At 47.3% G+C, this 20,230-nt stretch overlaps 1 protein-coding gene across 1 annotated transcript in view; it reads left to right on the forward strand.

The window, feature by feature from the left end:
* The window catches only part of INO80 (INO80 complex ATPase subunit), a 167,790-nt gene continuing 147,560 nt past the window's right edge, over positions 1 to 20,230 (forward strand). The window contains 1 exon segment of the mRNA XM_040332513.1: positions 1 to 174. The gene's annotated coding sequence lies outside the window, so the exon portion shown is untranslated.

Consider the following 20,230-nt stretch of genomic DNA (forward strand, 5'->3'; position numbering starts at 1 on the left):
CGATTATTTTGGCCTGGGTAATGGCGCCGCTCCCCCCCGCCATGGCTCCCTGTCTCTCTGCTCGCTCAGAGAAGGAGAGTGGCCGCTGCCTGCAGGAACTAACCAGGCCGGGCTCGCTCCGAGCAAGCCCCGATATCCAGCGGCCCGAACCGGCGCCTGGGGAGGAGACCTGAGGTGAGGCCTTGGGGGGAGCGGGAGGAGCCGACACGGCTTCTAATGCCATGAAATGGAGCAGCTGCTGCATACAAAACGTGCTGCGTCATACGGGCCCGGATTAGGGCGAGGAAGCTGAGGGCGGCTCGGGCTTGGTTGTAGGCCGAAGTGGATGAAGGCAGTATAGGGGACCGTGTGACACCTGTAAGGGGGGCCGAGTGGGAGGAGAAGCAGGGCCACATGGGGGAGGGGGGAACCACACTGCGCTCCTCATTAATTTCATATTCTCTTAGCTGAGGAACCCCTGGAGAGGAGGAGGCTTGGACAGAATGGGATTTGTTTATGATCGTTCCCTGGCCTGTACACATGACTGGGAGAGCGGGGATAGAATGGGGCCTCCTCTACTGTGTGCATGGGGCACCACTGACCATTGGAGGAGATGAGGGGGGACACCACTGATCATTGGAGGAGATGAGGGGGGGGGACACCACTGATCATTGGAGGAGATGAGGGGGGGGACACCACTGATCATTGGAGGAGATGAGGGGGGGGGGACACCACTGATCATTGGAGGAGATGAGGGGGGACACCACTGATCATTGGAGGAGATGAGGGGGGACACCACTGATCATTGGAGGAGATGAGGGGGGACACCACTGATCATTGGAGGAGATGAGGGGGGACACCACTGATCATTGGAGGAGATGAGGGGGGACACCACTGATCATTGGAGGAGATGAGGGGGGACACCACTGATCATTGGAGGAGATGAGGGGGGACACCACTGATCATTGGAGGAGATGAGGGGGGACACCACTGATCATTGGAGGAGATGAGGGGGGACACCACTGATCATTGGAGATGAGGGGGGGGGCACACACCACTGATCATTGGAGGAGATGAGGGGGGCACCACTGATCATTGGAGGAGATGAGGGGGGCACCACTGATCATTGGAGGAGATGAGGGGGCACCACTGATCATTGGAGGAGATGAGGGGGGGGGACACCACTGATCATTGGAGGAGATGAGGGGGGACACCACTGATCATTGGAGGAGATGAGGGGGGACACCACTGATCATTGGAGATGAGGGGGGACACACACCACTGATTATTGGAGGAAATGAGGGGGGACACGGCTGATTATTGGTGGAAATGAGGGGGGACACGGCTGATTATTGGAGGAAATGAGGGGGGACACGGCTGATTATTGGAGGAAATGAGGGGGGAAACAGCTGATTATTGGAGGAAATGAGGGGGGATACGGCTGATTATTGGAGGAAATGAGGGGGGATACGGCTGATTATTGGAGGAAATGAGGGGGGGGACACGGCTGATTATTGGAGGAAATGAGGGGGGGACACGGCTGATTATTGGAGGAAATGAGGGGGGACACGGCTGATTATTGGAGGAGGTGAGGGGGGACACGGCTGATTATTGGAGGAAATGAGGGGGGACACGGCTGATTATTGGAGGAGGTGAGGGGGGACACGGCTGATTATTGGAGGAGATGAGGGGGAGGGGGGACACGGCTGATTATTGGAGGAGGTGAGGGCTGTCCTGGAACCAGAACCTTCACCCTGAGCACTTGGCAGCATTTTCCTCCTGTTTTGGGGGAGGGAAGCTCCCTTTTCACTGGGACATGCTCTTCCTCATTTCTCACCTAGGCAAGGATGACGTTCTTGTCCCACCCCAGTACTGTAGCTTCTGACTTTTATTACTTTAATACAGTGTTTCTCAATTCCAGTCCTCAGGCCCCCCCAACAGGTCAGGTTTTCAGGATTTCCCTCAGATGAAAAGGCTGTGGTGATTACTAAGGCGGTGAAACTGATCAAATCACCTGTGCAAAATAATGGAAATCCTGAAAACCTGACCTGTTGGGGGGGCCTGAGGACTGGAATTGAGAAACACTGCTTTAATAGCACAGTGAAGTTCCTGTTTAAATTGATATTAAAGGATACATTTTTTTTTTTTTTTAAATTATAAAATAAAAGCTGTTATACGTGCCTGCTCTGTGCAACAATATTGCACAGAGTGGTCCATTGTTGGCATTGACTGGTTCTCCCTGCTACAGGTGCCTCCTGAGCAAGCCATGCACACTGGTAGCTGATGCACTCCTTAGCCAGGCAGTGTGCATCCACACCCAGCACTGGTAAGCCACGCACCCGCTCCCTCCTCATAAGCATTTAAACCAAAACGTACCCCTTTTACTTTACGGCCAAGGAAGCTGCCATCTTGGCCTCTGTTTGACTCACAGGTGCCATGATGGTGCACAGTTATAACACCAGCCATATTATTTTTGACAGTTTGGATGAGAACACAAGCAAATGTGACCGTTGGCACTTCCTGTATCCCGGGAATATAACTGTTTTTTTAAAACTGTTAAATCGATGGATTTAGTTCTGCTTTAACTGACAGCAGCAGGAGCCTATGACTCCCGCTGCTGCCTTTGCCTCCTGTAAGAGGAGGAGAGCAGTTCTGCAGAAAGGGCAGCAGTGAGAGGAATCTAGTGTTTAGGGATGGGGGGGGGGGGGGCAGTTAGTGGTATGCGCTTTACCTCAATGCAGTAAGGCAGGGATCAGCAACCCTTTTCCACTTAAAGCGGGGGTTCACACTAAAACTACTTTCTAGTATTACAATGTCCCGACACATTACAATACAATTATGCCTATTTTTTTTTTTTTATGCTGTACATACCTCGGTACAGCTAATTCACCCGCGGCTTCCGGGTTGCGAATCCCGCGGGAGTGGGCGTTCCTAACTTGCTGGTGATTGACGTGATGACCAAAAACGAGCTCCCCCCGTCGCGTAAGCTGCGTCACGATTGCCGAAAGGAGCCGAACGGCGGTGCGCATGCGCAGTATAGCTGGATGGGGGCGGGAACTGCAGAGGGTAACTTTTCACATTAGCAGGCTGGTGATTGGTTGCCGGGCAATCCTAGCAACCAGTCGCCTACTGTTTAATGTGAAAAGTTAACTAGCAGTTCCTGCTCTCATCCAGCCCTGTGATACCAGCTGCTGTCCAATAAAGAGGAGAGTGGCAAAAATGTCCGTGGGCTGGGTGCCTGTGACTACATCACAGGTACTGATGGGCCGGACATTTAGTGGTGGCGAGCTGGGTACGGCCTGCTGGTCGTAGGTTGCCAACCCCTGCAGTAAGGTAAAAGATAGTTTGATGGCTGCCGACACGCCTGCAAAGTGCTTTGGCAGCAGCGTTGGTAACCCTTTATTCGGCCGCTAACGGGGGTTAAAAGCATCTCGCTAGCGGCTAAAAAGCACTGCTATAACAGCGGTAAAGCGCCACTTAAGACCCGGACCAAAATGAAGCTAAAGGACCCAGCCAGGTTTTGCAATTCGGCACTGCGTCGCTTTTACCACTTAAGGACGGCCTCCTGCATATATACGTCAGCAGAATGGCACGGCTGGGCATATGTACGTACAGGTACGTCCTGTACTAGTACCTAGCCGTGGGGCGCGCGCCTGCAGTGCGCTCCCGCGACCCGAAGCTGCGGGACCAGCGGACACGATCGCCGCTGGAGACCCGCGATCGCTCACCGGAGCTGAACGGGGAGAGCCGTGTGTAAACATGGCTTCCCCGTGCTTCACTGTGGCGGCTGCATCGATCGTGTCATCCCTTTTATAGGGGGGACACAATCGATGACGTCACACCTACAGCCACACCCCCCTACAGTTGTAAACACACTTCAGGGAACACATAACCCCATGAGCCCCCCTGTGGTTCACTCCCAAACTGCGACTGTCATTTTCACAATAAACAATGCATTTTTTGCTGTGAAAATGACAATGGTCCCAAAAATGTGTCAAAATTGTCCACCATAATGTTGCAGTCACGAAAAAAATCGCTGATCGCCGCCATTAGTAGTAAAAAAATAATAAATAACAATTTTTATCTTCCTCTAACCAATAAATCTTTTTTATTTTTTATATATCTTCTGTGTTTTGGTCTCTACTTGCTGGCACTGCAATAATCCCATATCCCTCCATTTCCTTCTTCAAAAATAGAGCGACAATTTTGAAAAAAAAATCTGTATTTTTTACTTTTTGCTATAATAGATATCCCCAAAAATAAATTGAATAAATACCCCCATATATTGATTGGTTTGTGCAAAGGTTATAGCATTTTTTTTTTTTACTAGTAATGGCGGCGATCTGCGATTTTTATCGTGACTGCGACTTTATGGCGGACACATCAGACACTTTTGACACATTTTTGGGACCATTGTCATTTTTACAGCGATCAGTGCTATAAAAATGCACTGTTTACTGTGAAAATTATGCTGGCAGTGAAGGGGTTAACCACTAGGTGGCGCTGAAGAGGTTAAGTGTGTCTTAGGGAGTGCTTCTAACTGTACGGGGGATGGGCTGTGTGTGACATGACACTGATCCCAGCTTCCGATTACAGGAAGATGTGATCAGTGTCCGTGTCACTAGGAAGACTGGGGAAATGCTTGTTTACATCAGCATATATTACACGTCCTTCTGCCTGTCCGTGCCATTCTGCCGACGTATATCGTCCTGCGATGGTCGGGAAGCTGTTAAAATCATTTTAAGGGCTCTGTGCAGGAAAGATCAGAATCTGAACCCAGAGAAGCTGGAGGCTGCTACAGTGCATTCATAAAGTGTTCAGATTCCCTTCACTTTTTTTTTTATTTTGTTATGTTGCAGCCTAATACTACAGTTTAAATAATTGTATTTTTTTTATTAACTGCTTCCCGACAAGGATATATTTCAACAGAATGGCATGCCATAATATCGCAGTCATGATAAAAATCCCTGATCGCTGCCATTACTAGTAAAAAAAAAATATATATATATTAATAAAAATGCCATAAAACTTTTCCCTATTTTGTAAACGCTATAACTTTTCTGTAAACCAATCAATAAACACTTATTGCGTTTTTTTTACCAAAAATATGTTGAATAGGTATCGGCCTAAACTGAGGAAACATATTTTTTTTATATATATTTTTTGGGGGATATTTATTTATTATAGCAAAAAGTAAATATAAATTTTTTTTCAAAATTGTCGCTCTATTTTTGTTTATAGCGCAAAAAATAAAAACCGCAGAGGTGATCAAATACCACCAAAAGAAAGTTCTATTTGTGGGGGAAAAAAAGGACGTAAATTTTCTTAAGGAGCCACGTCGCAGTGGCTCCCAAAGAATTGTCCGTTAGGGTCCTTTCACACTAGCGGACCGTTCGTCCGCTCATTACAAGTCAGTTAACGGACTTGTAATGAATCCCTATGGGAACGCGTCCGTTAGCGGATGGAGCATCCGCTAGCGTCCGCGTCAGTCCGGATCCGCTTTTCCGAACGGAAGAAACCCTATTTTTCTTCCGTTCGGCGAAACGAACCGGATGCAGACGGTCCGTCTGCATCCCGTCCCCCATAGGGGACAGCGGAGCAGAGACAGGGCGGTCCCTGCACTGTGTGCGGGGACCGCCCTATCCGCCGACAGCTGAGCGGGGATCCCCGTGGACACACAGAGCCAGAAACGCTCCGCTCCGTGTGAGCCCTTAAAGCGACGCAGTGCCGAATTGCAAAAAGTGGCCTGGTCTTTGGCCAGCGAAATGGTTTGGGGCTTAAGTGGTTAATCTACACTCAGTACCCCATAATGATAAAGTGAAAACAGAATTTTAGAAATGTCTGAGCCTGGGTTCACGCCTAATGCGAATTGGATGGCAAATTCGCATAGCAGGAGATTGTGTCCGGTTCATGCATCTCCGCAGTGGCTCCTGTGTGTCTTTTGGTCAGTTTCAGGTTTGAATTCAGCCCCAAATTCAGATTTTAGCCCGACCTGAAACGGTGATGGAGACGCACAGGACTCCCGCTGTGAGCTGCTGCGTGTTATCGTGTGAACCCAGTCTGAATTGATAAAAAGAAAATACTGAAATATTACCTTGGCATAAGTGTTCAGTATTCTTTGTAACAACACTAGAAATGTACCTCGGGTGCTTCCCATTTCTCTTGATTGTTGCTGACATTTTTGGATTGGAGTCCACCTGTGGTAAATTACGTTGATTGATTGGGAATGATTTGGAAAGGCACACACTTCTGTATAAAAGGCCTCACAGCTGAAATGCATACTGTATCAGAGACAGGATTATTGGAAGGCTACCAAAAAATTCTGCTGCACTGAAGGTTATCAAGAGCACAGTGGCCTTTCTAATTCTCAAATGGAAGAAGTTTGGCACAACCAGGACTCTTTCAAGTGCCTGTCGCCTGGCCAAAATGAGCCATTGGGGGAGGACTTGAGTAAGAGGTGACCATGAACCCAATGTTAACTCTGACTGAGCTCCAGAGATCCCTGTGTGGAGATGAGACGAGTTGCAAAAGGAACTAGATAGAAGCCTCTCCTCTGCAAAACACGTGAAAGCCTGCTTGGTCTTTGTAAAAAAAAAAAAATGCACCTGAATGACTGTGGAACAAAATTCTCTGGTTTGATGAAACCAAAATTGAACTGTTTGACCTTAGTTCTAAGACCCCTTTTACACTGAAGCGTTTTTACAGCGTTTTAGTGTTAAAAATAGCGCTCATAAAACGCTCTCCATGCATCTCAATAGACCCTTTCACACTGAGTCCTGCAAGCAGCATCTTTGGAGCAGCTTTTGAGCGCTGAAAAAATGCCCCTCTCCATTAAAATGAATTGAAAAGCGCTGTAAAAACACCTTACCCTTTCACACTGCGGCGTTGAACTGGCGGGCGTTGAGAAAAGTCCTGCAAGCAGCATCTTTGGAGCAGATTTTGGGCGCTGAAATAAATGCTCCAAAAACGCCCCTCTCCATTGAAATGAATTGAAAAGCGCTGTAAAAACTCCTTACCCTTTCATACCGAGGCACTGCGAAAATAACCTAAAACTTTAGGGTGTTAGCGGTGCTTTACCAGCACATTGGGATTGCAGATGAGGCTTCGCTCGAAAAACGCCCCAATGGGGCCTAAATGTTATGTCTGGAGGAAGCCAGGCGCCACTTATCACCTTCCCAATGCCATCTCAGGAGTAAGGCCGGGTTCACACTTGTCTGACAAACGCTCCGACATTGGGAGCTAATGTCCCATGACGTGTAAAAATCAATGTTTCCCTAAGCGCCGTCTTAACTGGTCCGACACAAGTCGGTCTGACTTTGAAAATGCTCCCTGTACTACTTTGGTCCGACTTTGATCCTACTTCAGCCCATTGAATATCATTGAAGTCGGACCAAAGTAGGATCCTTGTCCCAACCATCTGACTTTTGACATCCGACATGGTGATTACAGCAGCAGTAAGCCTAGGTTCACACTGCTGCGAATTCAAAATCGCGGTAAAATGTGCGATTTTACCGCGATTTCGCGGCTGCGATTTCGGCCACAATTTAATGTAAATCGCGGCCCGAAATCGCAAAAAGTAGTACAGGAACTACTTTTTGAAATCGCAGATGCTGCGTCGCACTGATTAGGACAGTGCCATTGCCGCCGATTTGAGATGCCATTTGACATGTCAAATCGCATCTCAAATCGTTCCAAATCGTACCCAGTGTGAACCAGGGCTAAAAGGAATTTATCTCACTCTGGGATTGTTTTGATTGGTCAAAGAACAAGTCAGACTACCACAAAGTCGGATCAAAGTAGTATCCTGTTCATGAAAGTCGGATGGATGTCGGACCAATGTAGGACCAATGTGGGACTGATGTCGAAGAGCAAAGTAGGATGAAAGTCGTATAGTGTCGTAAAGCATGCTGTTGGGGGTGTTTTTCAGCAGCAGGGACTGGGAGACTGGTCAGGATTAGGAGAAAGCTGAATGGAGCAAAGTACAGAGATCTCCTCAATGAAAACCTGTTCCACAGCATTCAGGACCTCAGTTTGTGCCGCAGGTTCACCTTCCAACATGACAACAATCCTAAGCACACAGCTTAGTGTCCTTAGGAGTGGCTTAGGGACAACTCTGTATAGTGGCACAGCCAGAGCCCTGAATTGAACCCTATTGAGTATTTCTGGAGAGACCTGAAAATGTCCGTCCACTGATTGGTCCCCATGCAGCCTGACTGAGTTTGATTGGATTTGCAAAGAAGAATAGCAGAAAAGCTTGTCGTGTTATATCCAGACTCGAGGCTCTAGTTGTTGCCAAAGGTTCGGCAACAAAGTACTGAGTAAAGCGTCTGAATACTTAAGTACATGTGATATTTCAGTTTACTTCTTTTGAATAAATTCAGACATTTATTAAATTCTGTTTTCACTTTTGTCATTATGGGGTACTGATTGTAGAATAATTAGAATGTTTTTTTTTTTTTTTAATAACTAGTATCAGGCTGCAACATAACAAATTGAAGGGGGGTATGAATACTTTATGAATGTACTGTTTACTGGAGGTAATTTAAGGCAGCGGTCCCCAACCTCCCTGGCACCAAGGAACGGCCTTGTGGAAGACAACCCCTTCCCCATGGACTGGGAGGGGTGTGGCGATATCTAAATACATTTGGACCCTAAATGCTGTTTAAACACCTGCTACCCTTCCAGCATATAGTGGTCGTAGCACAAAGCCATTCTTGCTCAGGTGGGAATTAAAGCTGGCTTAACATTGATGTAACATTGGGGTGCCAGCTGTAAGTGACCATTTCTGTAGGGGTTAAAAATAGTGGTGATCTTGCGCTAAAATGTGTAGTGGTCTTTCGGGCTACTGTGAGTAAAGAAAATTAAACGGGTGTAGATACAAATTCCAAAGCAGAAATATCTAAAAGTGTTCACTGTAGGGGTTTCACATGCAAAGCCTTACGCTACTTTTTATCCATGGTTGCCAACACAAAGTTCCCATTACTGGTAAATGTTGACTTTGTCAGTATTACACATTGCTTCCATGAGTGGCCCTAGCAGTGCTCACCTGTTTGGCAGTCCTGGCTTGGGTGAAGCAGAGCAGCAATGCGCATTTTCCAATGGAAAGCACAAAGTAACTCAAGCAGCAAAGCATAAAGGGTGCATACCAGGTAGATGGCGCGGCGGCAGCAAGACAGCCCCTCTGAACTTGCTCTGCTGCTGCCTCAGAGAAAGTAGACTGCAGTAGGAACATGAACATGGTGATGACCACAGTGAAATCCTGACGGTATTGAGATTCTGCCACTGACCCCACAAGAGGCAGGGCCCAGGCGGCAATGCAAGCTGCCGCAAATACAAATCAAGCTACGCTTGCCTGCATCCCAGACCTTGGACCAGCTCCAGGCTGGGGGTTGGGAACCTCTGATATAAGGCATTTCAATTAAAGAGGAGGTCCGCCCACCCCTGCAAAAATGAAAAGCCGGCAGCTACACATACTACAGCTGCTGACCTTTAATAATAGGACACTTGCATGTCCTGGAGTCCAGCGATGTCGCCACCGCCGCTGATGTTTCCATCAGCTGTCGGGTGCTGCCGCCACCATTGCCAGTAAGGGAACTCGGCAGTGCAGCATTATGGCTTCACGCCGGGTTCCTACTGCGCATGTGCGAGGCACCGCTGCACTCTCCTGCTGGCTCGGCAGCGGGGGAAGGAGGAGGGAGCCGAGCCGCTGACGTAATTTACTGCGGCCCGGACTCCTGGAAGTGGGAACAGTGCTTCCCCCCCGAAAGGTTGCAAATGTGACATCGGGAGGGGGGGGGGATTGGAGACAAATGAGCGGAAGTTCCACTTTTGGGTGGCACTCCACTTTAAGTATAAAGTTATTTAAAAAATGATATCCATGCAAATAAAGCCTTTAGTAACCCCCCCCCCCCCCCCCCAATAGCTTCATGTCTGACTCCTAGTTAAAAAAAAACGTGTATATTCTACATCTGGTTATATTTATTAATAAATCTATATACACAGTTGGTATAGAAAATAATCACCCCCCTTTAAATAATCAAATTTTGTTCATTTGCAGCCTGAAATGAAGACACGGTTTTTGTTTTATCTAGCTGTATTAAAATATATAACACCAGCATGTCGGAAAATAATACAAATTATTCAATAATAATCACGAGTTGGAAAAAGGATCACCCACATCCTAAAAATGGCTTGTAAACTCAATCAGGTATAGCTAATCTTCTCAATGGCACACAAAGCAATTTGACTTTCAACTGTGGTCATTTAGGTTTGCTCAGCATGAAAAGAGCTTTTCTGCAGCATTTGTGAACTTGGTAGTGCAACTGAAGCAAACAATCAACTATGGGTAGCCAGACACTGTCAACAAATCTCCAGGATAAAGTTGTGGACAGGCACAAGTCAGGAGATGGATACAAAGAAAATTTCAAGGGCTTAATGCCTGTAAGCTCAATGAAGTATATTATTAAGAAGTGGAAGGTATTTGGTACAACACAGACCCTCCCTGGATCAGGGTGTCACTCCAAACTGGATGAAAGAGCCAGGATGAAACTGGTCAGAGAGGCTACAAGAGGCCTACAACAACTGAAGCAGTTGCAGGAATTTATGACAAAGAGTGGTCATTGTGTGCATGTGACAACAATATCACAAATTCTCTACAAATGTGGCCTGTATTGGAGGGATGCAAACGAAAGGCCACATGCAGTCATGAATGAGCTTTGCCAAAACACAGCTTGAAGATTCTGAGACCACATGGAAAAAGGTGTTGGGGGCAGATGACACTAAAATTGAATTATTTGTCCTCAACACCAAAAGATATGTCTGGCAGAAATCCAACACAGTAAAGCATGAAGGTGGTTATATCCTATTATGGGGGTGTTTCTCTGGAGCACTTGTCAGGATAGAAGTACAAATAAACCGGTCAAATTCTTGAGGAAAATCTGCTGCCCTCTGCCAGAAAATTGTCAATAGGAAGAAGGTTTACCTTCCAACAGGACAATGACCCAAAGCACACAGCAAAAATGACCACACAGTGGTTGAATGGGAAAAGAGTGAATGTCCTTCCATGGTCTAGTCAGAGCCCAGACTTAAACCCCATTGAAAACCTGTGGAATGACTTGACTGCAGTCCACAAATGATGACCACCAAATTTAACAACTTGAGCAGTTTTGTGGGCAAATATTGCAAAATCTAGATGTGCAAAGTTAGTATAGACCTATCCCAAAAGACTAAAGGCTGTAATTAAAGCAATAGGTTGTTCAACAAAATACTGACACAAGGGGGTGATCTTTTTTCCAATTCTGATTCTGCTGTTTTCTGACATGTTGGTGTTATATCTTTCACTTGGATGTTCTAAGTTGTACTGAGTGAATACTGCTGGATAAAACAAAAACTGTCTTCATTTTGGGCTGCAAAACAACAAAATTTGATTATTTTAAAGAATAAGTTTGCCTTTCATAACATGTTACACCCATTTTCGGGATGTAACATGTTATGAATGCACCGCCCCCACACCTTCCCGATCCCTGCTGTGCCAGCAAGCGGGAGTTCTTCTCCACCCCATTCACCCAGCCGCATCGCTCATTCACAGCGATCTGTAAATGGAAAACTGCAAGGTTCGGCAGCCTTCGCTGCTGTTGGCTTGTAGCTTTCAATGTACTAACACGGCGCTGTGACTGCTGTGGTAATTCATCCATTCTTCCTGTCAGCATGTATCGGCTTCCTCTTACAAGGTACAAGTAAGCCTATACACTGACTGGTCTGCAGGAGAACTGCATGGCATCAGCGATCAGTGAGGCACTGCAGATACTTCGCTTTTGTACTATTAGGGGTAATTTTTGTTTTTTAACCCTATCATGACAGGTGATACAAACAGCATGGTGCTGCTACTACATGTCTTACTGACAGCAGGCGCAGGTAGCTTGTATCAAACTACCTACCCAACACTAGGGGATGATCAAGGGGTTAAATGTGTTCCCTAGGGAGTGATTGTAACTGTGGGGGGAGGGGACTGACTGGGGGAGGTGACTGATCGGTGTCCCTATGTACAAGGAAGACACCATCGGTCTCCTCTCCCCTGGCAGGACGTGGATCTACACACACGTGGGTTTACACACACAGATCCACGTCCCTGGCTCTGTAACCAGCATTTGCGGGTGCCTGGCGGACAGGCGCGCACCCCCTAGCGGCCAGGAAGCTGAGGGCGTCCTATGACGACTGCCCAGAATGGCAAGGCCACCTTGCGCCGTCATTTGACTATACGTAGGATGGGAAGAGGTTAATCCAATAATCAAAACAATAATTGGCCAACTACCATATTATGAAAATAATTGTCGCAGCACTTCTATACTTTTCTAAAACAGTTAAAGTGATTTAAAAGCTTTCTTTTTTATTTTCCTAAAATAGTAAACAGGTAATACTTACCTGCTCTGTGTAATGGTTTTGCACAGAGCAGTCCCGATTCTCCTCTTCTGGAGGCCTGGAATTTGCATCTGAATCAGAAAACACAAAGGACTCTTCAGATTCGCATTGAAATGGCACTGCCACTGCACTGCAGATATGTGAACCAGCACCATACGAGGCCGGTTTGGTTCATGTGTAATGCTAATCAGATGCAATTCAAACTGCATTCAATTTGTATATATGTGAACAGAGCCTTAGGGTGATATACATAGGCTGTAGGAGGAGGGGTAAAGTGAGGACATTTTGAAGACAGGGAGCATATTGGAGGGAAGAGAGTTGGAATCGGGCTTCATAGGAAATTAAATATTAAATGTTTGTTTGTATCTTCATACTGCTTTAGTTAAACTGTTGTGTTGAAACTGCTACAACACTCGTTCAAGAAACATTGTGTCCACGACTGAACACTGCGTGTGCTTTCCCTGTAAGCTGATCTAAATATACAGTGCCTTGAAGAAATATTCATACCCCTTGAAATTTTCCACAATTTGTCATGTTACAACCAAAAACTTAAATGTATTTTATTAGAATTTTCTGTAATAGACCAACATAAAGTAGCACACAATTGTGAAGTGGAAGGAAAATGATAGGGTTGTCCAGATACCGATACTAGTATCGGTATCGGGACCGATACCGAGTATTTGCGGGAGTACTCGTACTCGCGCAAATGCTCCCGATACCTAAATAGAATACTTTTTTTGTATTTATCAACATGTTCTATGAAAATTCTTTGAGTTTTTTACTACTGCGTGACAAGCAAATAAAACATTTTTATTCATTTTTACTAATTTTTATTCTTTTATAATGTCTTGAGTTAGAGTTCTTCATAATTCTAAAGAAAATATCCTTAGTCTGTATTGTGGTTTGAAAACTGTCACATGACATTTAAAAAAAGTATCGGTATTCGGTATCGGCGACTACATGAAAAAAAGTATCGGTACTTGTACTCGGTCCTAAAAAAGTGGTATCGGGACAACCCTAGAAAATGATAAATGGTTTTCCAAAATGTTTACAAATAAATATGTGACGTGCATTTCTATTCAGCCCCCTTTTACTCTGATACCCCTAGCTAAAATCTGGTGGTACTAGTTGCCTTCAGAAGTCACCTAATTAATAAATAGAGTCCGCCTGTGTATACTTTAATCTCAGTATAAATATAGCTGTTCTGTGCGGCCCTCAGAGATTTGTTAGAGAACCTTGGTGAACAAGCATCATCATAAAGGCCAAGGAACACAGCAGACAGGTCAGGGATAAAGTTGTGGAGAAGTTTAAAGCAGGGTTAGGTTATAAAAAAAATATCCCAAACTTTAAACTTCTCACAAAGCACTGTTTAATCCATCATACAAAATGAAAAGAGTATGGCACAACTGCAAACCTATCAAGACATGGCCGTCCACCTAAACTGAAAAGCTGGGCAAGGAGAGCATTCATCAGAGCAGCAGCCAAGAGGCCTGTGGTAACTGGAGGCGCTGCAGTGATCAGCAGCCCAGGTGGGAGAATCTGTCCACTATTAGTTGTGTACTCCACAAATCTGGCCTTTATGTAAGAGTGTCAAGAAGAAAGATATTGTTGAAAGAAAGCCATAAGAAGTCCCGCTTGCAGTTTGTGAGAAGCCATGTGGGGGGAGGGTGCTCTGGTCAGATGAGACCAAAATTAAACTTTTTGGCCTAAAGGCAAAACGTTATGTGTGTTGGAAAACTAACCCTGCATATCACCCTGAGCACGCCATCTCCACCGTGAAACATGGTGGTGGCAGCATTATGTTGTGGGGAAGATTTTTTCTTTAGCAGGGACAGGACAGCTGGTCAGAGTTGATGAATGTAACCAAATATGGGGCAATCCTTAGACGAAAACCTGTTAAGAGTCTGCAAAAGACACGAGACGTGGGTGGAAGGGTTTGGATCAAAGCATATTCATGTGTCCCAGTCAAAGTCCAGACCTAAATCCAATTGAGAATCTGTGGCAAGACTTGAAAATTGCTGTTCATAGATGCTCTCCATTCAATCTGACAGAGCTTGAGATATTTTGCAAAGAAGAATTTGCAAAAATGTCACTCTAGTTGTGCAAAGCTGCTAGAGACATCCCCAAAAAGACTTGCAGCTGTAATTGCAGCGAAAGGTGGTTCTACAAAGTATTGACTCTTGGCTTTTTTCAGATATTTTTTTGTAAAAAATAATTGAAAACCATTTATAATTTTCCTTCCATTTCACACTTACAGCATCTCACAAAAGTGAGTACACCCCTTACATTTTTGTAAATATTTTATTATATCTTTTCATGTAACAACACTGAAGAAATGACACTGTGCTACAATGTAAAGTAGTGAGTGTACAGCTTGTATAACAGTGCAAATGTGCTCTCCTCTCAAAATAACTCAACACAGCCATTAATGTCTAAACCGACCACAACACCATCTGCCTGGAGTTTGCATGTTCTCCCTGCGCCTGCGTGGGTTTCCTCCCACACTCTAAAGACATGCTGGTAGGTTAATCAGATCCTGACAAAATTGGCCCTAGTATGTATGAATGTGTGTTGGGGACCTTAGATTGTAAGTTCCTTGAGGGGTAGGGACTGATGTGAATGTATAATGTACATGTAAAGCGCTGTGTAAATTGGCGGTGCTATAAAAGTATCTGAATTAAATAAATAAACCGCTGGCAAAAAAGTGAGTACACCCCTAAGTAAAAATATCCAAATTGGGCCCAATTAGCCATTTGCCCTACCCAATGCCATGTAACTCATTAGTGTTATGAGGTGTTAAATTTGGTGTTATCGCTCTCTCTCTCATACTGGTCACTGGAAGTTCAAAATGGTTCCTCATAGCAAAGAACTCTCTGAGGATCTGAAAAAAATGATTTCTCTTATCGTCCATGGACGGACACAGCTCCTTAAATCTTGACAAGTGGGTTTTGTTCCCTTCATTGAATGCTGCGCCCTTGTTATCCAGGGCTTGGCAGGAGAGGACTACGCAGAAACATGTTAGATAATTAAATACATGTTACATTAACAGAGTTGAACAGCCCCGCCCAGGGGGCGGTCACTCCAGACATAACCCTCCTCACTGCAGCATGCAGCCTCAGTTTCGTTCTGCTTAGCAAGGAGAAGGACGTATGGCTCCCTTTGGGCCCAGCGCCCTGAGGAGAAATGTTATTTTATTTGACTTTTTCTTGAAGAATCTTCTTTCAACTGTCGGCTGAGAGACAGGCTGAATAATATAGATCCTTGTAGTCTACTCAGTCCGACCAGCAAGCGTTGGCACACCTTTGCAAAGAGGCTGGGTCTGCCACGCCATACCCCATGACTCCTGGGGGGACCGGTGAGCTTTGCTCCGAGGTCCACATATGACTGGGCTGTGGTGTTGTCTCACTCACAGTGGACCGGGCCGACAGCTACCTCCATTGCGGTTGTAGTTCTGTCAGAAATGCGTCAGCGAGTCCTCGCTCGGACGGGTAAGTACAGTCCCTCCTGCTTCGGTGGGTTGGTACGGCTGGGCATTCCTAGGGTTCGGGGTCCTCTTCTCCTCCCTTCCCTGCTCCTTTTCCCTTGCTGCATTGCTAACATTGTCGGGGGAGGAGGGCCTTCCTGAGGGGACTGTGTTATCTGGCCTGTGTTTTTTTTTTTAAAGTGTATTTTGTGCGTGTACTCGAGAGAGGAGCCGGACTGCAGGAGTTGGGAGTAGGCAGGCTTCCCCTGGAGGCAATCTGCCACCTTTCTCCATGCCCCGGGTGGCAATGGTGGGTGTGTGAGGGGGTCCTCCCACACAGCCCGCCCTACCTGCTCCGCTTTGACGCCCAACGGGGCAGAGGGACTCCCTATAAGGGAGTGAGAGGATCTAGCCCGCTCGACCAGCCCCGTTAGTCCTTCGCCTCTCTTTTTAGAGACCGCGTGGTCAAAGTGCGTGCATGTTAACCCAATTTTGAGTGCGTGTAAGTGTGGTGGTTTTTGTGGGAGGGGGGTGGGCATACTAATCGCAAGCTTACCTCACATAGCACACCCACCGGGAGCCGGGCTGAGACCACCAAACTCAATTCACATGTAGCTGAGACCGGGATCCGAACCTCTAGCTGCAGAGGTGAATGGCTTGTCAGCGCAGTGCCAATCGCGTTGAGCCACCGCAGCTCCTGTGTTTTTTCTTTTTTTGATGGGGCTTTCCTGTGAGGGGTTTTTCACTGTTAAAAAGCCAGAGGAGGCTTTTCCTGTTTAAACGCAGCATTTTGCCACCATTTGGCACACAGATCCCTGCAGATGCTGCACAGTTACCTCACGGTTCTTTTCCTCTCACACGCTGTGTGCTGAGAGCGGAAGTCTCCTCCTGAGGTGAGTCCCCTGGGTACCCCTGATCAGCGCAGCAAGTGGGTAAGAGGCCCTGAATAGGGTTTTTGGAGCTTTTGTTTATTTGTAAGGACAGGTGTGCATACATTTACATACACACTATGTAAATATTAATATCTGGGTCCTTCCCCAACATGCTGGTGGTGGCAACAGGTGTTAGCACCTGGGATTCCCACAGAGGTTTTATTGTTAGTCCTGGACACATTTGTGCCAGGGTGGGGGTGGACTGCGGACGGGCGGTAAAAAAGTGCCCCCTGCCACCGTTATCCCCTGGGGAATGCTCTGTTATGGAGCCATGGATCAGGTACCTGGGTAGTAAAAAAAAAAAAAAGCAGGATAAGGCATTTTGTGGGTGCACTTTTCACTGCTGCAAGGGACTCTAAAGCTGGATAGTGCAGCTGGGTTTCCGCCGAGGGCTCTGTCTTTTTTGAAACACACAAATGAGACCACTCTGTGTAGGTTTTTTTCCTTCTGTGCCCTTCTTTGATAACTTCTAAGAGGCGGAATGAGAACAGCCACTGAGGGCTTTTGTGGTCTCTCACCGCCGGGTGGTTCAGTGCCCCTTTGAGGAGAGCCTTTTCAAAAGGTGGGCTTTTTCTCCGGTGGTGGACCCTCCGGGTGTCATGTATAGGTGACCACTCTCCCTATTGCGGGAACCCCCGCTTGTATGGATCTGACTGGTAGAAGATCTGAAGTACTGACCCGTTCCATGTTTACCATGCTGGGGTCTGACCTGCAGCCTATTGTGGCCACTACTCTGGGGTCTCAGTCGGCGCCATTTTTTGGGAGGTTTTTCAATTACATTGAAAACTCCCATTGGCGGCCATTTTGTTGTAGCCGCGCTATGGCGCAGCTTGCAATGCGGTCGGCCATTTTCCTGTGGCCACGTTCTGAACGCTCGGCGGCCATCTTGGAGTAGTCCTGACCCCTAGTGCTGTATACAACTCAAGGAGTGAGCATTTTGCACCAGACAGTGGAGGAGCACCAACTCTCTCCCGAAGTTATTAGGCTAGTGGACCATCTGATCCAGGGCCTCATATAGGTCTGTGACGTGGGTTTTTCTCCCGGGTACTCCGGTTTCCTCCAAGGCATGTGTGCATACACCTACATAATATACATACACACTATGTGTGTGTATTATTTTGGGACAATCCTCCCAGGCCGTCAAAGGCGATCACGCGGGCACCCAAATCCTGCCAATGTATGTAGCCTTCCCTCCCTGTCTCTAGGTGGGAGGGGCGGCTTGCAGGTTCACAATTCGGTGGGTCTGCGAGGTGGTCTCTTCGGAGTACTAGATAGGGTTTCCTCCTATCCACAGAACAAAGTTCTTTCCTCGTGTCTTCCTCTCCCGGCCCGTCGGTCTGCCTTGGGCTAAGCTGCGTGTAATTTCACCTTTCCTGCAGGACAAGAGGTTTTGGGTTTTCTATGGGCCTCAGGCCCTAAATACCTTTGTGAACGTCGGGTAGTTCCGTATGGAATCCATTCATTAAGGTGGTAGCTGCGCTCTATCTGGGGGACGTCCTGGCGTCCTTGGACATCAGGGACGCATACATGCATGTCCCGTTTTGCGCATGTCGCAGTGTTTTTTTCTGTGCTTTGTGATGAGAGAGGGTCTCTGTCAGTCTGTGGCCCTCCCTTTTGATCTGGTGTCAGCACCATGGGTTTTCAGCTGGGAGCTCGCACTTATACTAACTTTGTTGGGACAGCAGGGCTTTGCCTCATTGGCTACTTGGACGACTTTCTTCTGAGAGCAGCTTCTGTCTCAGACCTAGTGGATGGGTTATTCCCATTCAGACCCTCCGAAGATTCAGGTAGGTGTTAAACGTTTAGGCCAGAAGGTGTAGCTCAGTGGCAGCAAGCCTGCCCTCCATGTGTGTGACCCAGGGTTCAAATCCTGGGCATGCAAGGTTCCGACTCGGAGTTGGAGTATCTAGGGTTGATCTGGACTCCTCGGTGGCAAAGGTCCTTCTTCCCCTAGAGAAATTGCAGACTCTTTAGTCTGCGGTGAAGGTATTGGCATCAGGTAATCATGCTTCTCTCCGGGCGCCTGCTGGTCCGGGGGCCTGTGGGTAGCCTCCTTCGAGGTGGTACTGTATGCCCAGTTCCGCACTCGGGTTTTCCAGGGGAAATGCTGTTCTGGTGGTAAAAATCTCGTCTCTGAAATCATCAGATTCCGGTGGGCCACCTAGTCAGAGTCTCTCTGAGTTGGTGATGGAGATCCCCGACTCTTCGGTCTGGGAAGTTGTTTCTTCCTTCCAGTGGTCGTGTTTACGACGGATGCCAGCCTCACGGGTTGTGACCTGGGGGGTCCAGTCGGCCCTGAGTCGCTGGACTTGCGTGGACCTACGGCCACGCCTCCCTGAATGTGCCCGCTCTCGGTAGCTACCCAGGGTCGGGCCTGGCTAGTGCCTGGGTGGGAGACCGTCTGGGAATACTAGGTGCTGTCTACCGTTCATTGTCCTACTATTTTAGGCGATCAGGCTATGCTTCTCCTCGTGGTCGAGGTGGTTGCAAGGTCGTCCGATCTGGTTTCAGCTGGACAATGCCACGACTATGGCTTCTGTCTACCATCCGGCAGGCGGACTACTGGAGTCGCCAGATGCTGGACCAGGGCGACTGGTCTTTGTGCTTGGGGTGTCTTGGCTCCCTTGCAGGAGGTCACAGGGCATGGATCTCCTGGCCGCTTGTCTCCACCGCAAGGGTGTCGAAGTTAGTGGCCAGGTCTAGTGATCTGGTACAGACGCGTAGTTCGCGCTTGTGGCCCTGTGGGGTCTGTATTGGCGACTTTTTGCTGTTCCTCCATTGTAGTTGCTTCCTCGGCTGCTCCACAGAGTGGAGGCTGAGGAGATCCCAATGATTCTAATCGCTCCAGATTGACCTCGGCGTCCTTGGATCTAAAAATTGCTTAAAGCACCGTTTGGGGGCAGATTTCAGCCTTGGCTGTGTTCTTTCAGTGGCCTTTTTGCAGCCCGTTCCCTGGTGGGTTTCTTTTTGTGTGCAGGGGATTTGTCCTATACTTTCCCCTCTTGGTCCATCTCTTCCCCCATGAGTTTTGACTTTGGTGCTCTTGGTTTTTCAGGAACCTTCCTTTTGGAAACATTAGAGAGATTTTCTCTTGACACTATCTCAGAAGGTGGCCCCTTTAGTGGCCTTTACCTCTGTTAGAGGGGTTTCTGGGTTGGCGGTCTTGTCTTGCAAGCTGCCATGCTTGATCCTCCATAAGGATTGGGTGGTGGTGTGCCCGCGACCTTCCCTTTTTCCGAAGGTGGTTTCGGCCTTTCGCTGGAATAAGGACTTTGTTCTTCCATCCTTCTGTCCTCGGACGGTGCATCCTACGGAGGTTGCTATTCATACTTTAGGCGTGGTACGCGCTTTGCTGGTGTACCAGCCTGCTACGGCTCCATTTCGGAGTTCTGACTCTCTTTTGTGTCAGTGTCTGGTCCACAAAAGGGCCTGGCGGTCT

The sequence above is a fragment of the Rana temporaria genome, chromosome 13 (genome assembly GCF_905171775.1).
Source record: "Rana temporaria chromosome 13, aRanTem1.1, whole genome shotgun sequence".
NCBI classification, from domain to species: domain Eukaryota; kingdom Metazoa; phylum Chordata; class Amphibia; order Anura; family Ranidae; genus Rana; species Rana temporaria.